The sequence below is a fragment of the Rhinopithecus bieti genome, unplaced genomic scaffold, assembly GCF_001698545.2.
Source record: "Rhinopithecus bieti isolate Rb0 unplaced genomic scaffold, ASM169854v2 scaffold_7870, whole genome shotgun sequence".
Lineage (NCBI taxonomy): Eukaryota > Metazoa > Chordata > Mammalia > Primates > Cercopithecidae > Rhinopithecus > Rhinopithecus bieti.
The window spans coordinates 416,558-419,574 of record NW_016805645.1 but is presented as its reverse complement, the minus strand read 5'-3'; the positions used below and the strand labels follow the sequence as shown (position 1 = coordinate 419,574).

At 42.3% G+C, this 3,017-nt stretch overlaps 1 pseudogene across 1 annotated transcript; it reads left to right on the top strand.

Annotated features, from left to right (window-relative positions):
- Positions 1-1,479: 1,479 nt before the first annotated feature.
- On the top strand, positions 1,480-2,939 carry LOC108530309 (heterogeneous nuclear ribonucleoproteins A2/B1 pseudogene; annotated as a pseudogene). Its single transcript, XR_001885800.1, has one exon. The product of XR_001885800.1 is annotated as a heterogeneous nuclear ribonucleoproteins A2/B1 pseudogene (transcript).
- The last annotated feature ends 78 nt before the right edge of the window (positions 2,940-3,017 follow it).

The following is a 3,017-nucleotide window of genomic DNA, read 5'->3' as shown; positions in this document are numbered from 1 at the left end:
GGTGCACACCTATAGTCTCAGTTACTCAGGAAGATGAGGCAGGAAGACGCATTGAGCCTAGGAGATGGAAGCTGCAGTGATCTGTGTTGTGCCACTGCACTCTAGCCTGAGTGACAAAAATGATTTACATAGCATTTACATTGCATTGAGTATTATGAGTAATCTAGAGATGATTTAAAGTTTATAGGAGAATGTGCACAGGTCATATGCAAATACTACAACTTTTTTTTTTTTTTTGAGACAGCATCTCACTCCATTACCCAAGCTGGAGTAGAGTGACACCATCATGGCTCACTGCAGCCTTGATCTGCTGGGCTCAAGCGATCCTCACACCTGAGCCTCCCAAGTAGCTGGGACTACAGGTGCATGCTACCAAGCCCAGCTAAAATACTACAACATTTTATATCAGGGACTTGAGCATCTGTGGATTTTGGTATCAATGGGAGGTCCCAGAGCCAATCCCCACTGATACCAAGGGATGACTGTATACCCAGAAGTGAGAATGCTGAATTATATAGTAGTTCTATTTTGTGATACAGACTCCTTGACTGTAACTTACACTGGTGGGCCAGAAATGCCAGAATCACAGGGTAAGCTGAAGCTTAGAAAAATAAAGCACTAATAAGGCACTAATAAATGATAACTAATATTTATTCAGCACTTACTTTGTACCAGGCATTGGGCTAAGTGTTTATGTGAAATATCTCATTCAGTCTTCACAACAATCGTAAAAAGCAGGTACTATTTGTGCCCCCATTCTAGAGACAAGAAAATGGAGGCTCAGAGAAGTTAACCAACTGGCTCAGGTCACAAAACTAGTATGTGATAGAGCTGCGATTTGATTCTGGCTTGCTGGACTCTAGAGTCTGTCCTCTTAAACACTATGCTAGTGAGGAGCAAGGCAAAAAGATTAGGAAAAGAAAGTGCTTCTCAAATGGCTATAATGGCTTTTAGCCATTACTGCTTAATGAGAAGTATAGATAGGTCTATTGATGAAGAAGGAAAAATAACCTAAAATTGGAGGTGTAGTGGTCATCAAAGAACAAAAGGTCAACAAGTTACTTTTCAAAAATCTGATTAGCTTTTATTAGCAATTTGTGAACCACGCAGCATCCAGTCTACAAAACAGAAAGGAGCTTCAATGAGCTAGACAGAATGGGTAAGTTTCACAGGCAGAAAGAGACAGAGGAAAGCAGGAACAATGAACAAATGCTGGACTGATCATTTCAAGATTACTTTCTTTGTAAAAATGTAAGTGAAATCTTATTGGCTTAATGGGATTTGGTTATCATCTCTCTCCTGATTTCTTGAAGATCTGATCTTACAAGTAAACAACTTTGGTTTGGTTTGATGACATGGAACTTCAGCCTTGTTTGGGGCCTGCTGTTTTTTGTCTTTTCATACCAGATAGGTAATGTTCGAGACCAGCCTGACCAACATGGAGAAACCCTGTCTCTATTAAAAACACAAAATTGAGTAGCAGCAGCGCCCGGTCCCGTGCGGAGGTACTCCTAGCGGTGTTGTTTCTCCAGCAGCGGCAGCTCTTCACTACAGCGCCAGGACGAGTCCGGTTCATGTTCGTCCGTGGAGATCTCTCTCATCTCGCTCGGCTGCGGGAAATCGGGCCGAAGCGACTGAGTCCGCGATGGAGAAAACTTTAGAAACTGTTCCTTTGGAGAGGAAAAAGAGAGAAAAGGAACAGTTCCGTAAGCTCTTTATTGGTGGCTTAAGCTTTGAAACCACAGAAGAAAGTTTGAGGAACTATTACGAACAATGGGGAAAGCTTACAGACTGTGTGGTAATGAGGGATCCTGCAAGCAAAAGATCAAGAGGATTTGGTTTTGTAACTTTCTCATTCATGGCTGAGGTTGATGCTGCCATGGCTGCAAGACCTCATTCAATTGATGGGAGAGTAGTTGAGCCAAAACGTGTAGTAGGAAGAGAGGAATCTGGAAAACCAGGGGCTCGTGTAACTGTGAAGAAGCTGTTTGTTGGCGGAATTAAAGAAGATACTGAGGAACATCACCTTAGAGATTACTTTGAGGAATATGGAAAATTGATACTATTGAGATAATTACTGATAGACAGTCTGGAAAGAAAAGAGGCTTTGGCTTTGTTACTTTTGATGACCACGATCCTGTGGATAAAATCATATTGCAGAAATACCATACCATCAATGGTCATAATGCAGAAGTAAGAAAGGCTTTGTCTAGACAAGAAATGCAGGAAGTTCAGAGTTCTAGGAGTGGAAGAGGAGGCAACTTTGGCTTCGGGGATTCGCGTGGTGGTGGTGGAAATTTCGGACCAGGACCAGGAAGTAACTTTAGAAGAGGATCTGATGGATATGGCAGTGGACGTGGATTTGGGAATGGCTAAAATGGGTATGGAGGAGGACCTGAAGGTGGCAATTTTGGAGGTAGCCCCGGTTATGGAGGAGGAAGAGGAGGATATGGTGGTGGAGGACCTGGATATGGCAACCAGGGTGGGGGCTACGGAGGTGGTTATGACAACTACGGAGGAGGAAATTACGGAAGTGGAAATTACAATGATTTTGGAAATTATAACCAGCAACCTTCACACTACGGTCCAATGAAGAGTGGAAACTTTTGTGGTAGCAGGAACATGGGGAGACCATATGGTGGAGGAAACTATGGTCCAGGAGGCAGTGGAGGAAGTGGGGGTTATGGTGGGAGAAGCCGTTACTGAGCTTCTTCCTATATGCCATGGGCTTCACTGTATAAATAGGAGAGGATGAGAGCCCAGAGGTAACAGAACAGCTTCAGGTTATCGAAATAACAATGTTAAGGAAACTCTTATCTCAGTCATGCATAAATATGCAGTGATATGGCAGAAGACACCAGAGCAGATGCAGAGAGCCATTTTGTGAATGGATTGGATTATTTAATAACATTACCTTACTGTGGAGGAAGGATTGTAAACAAAAAAAATGCCTTTGAGACAGTTTCTTAGCTTTTTAATTGTTGTTTCTTTCTTTTTTTTTTTTTTTTTTTTTTTTT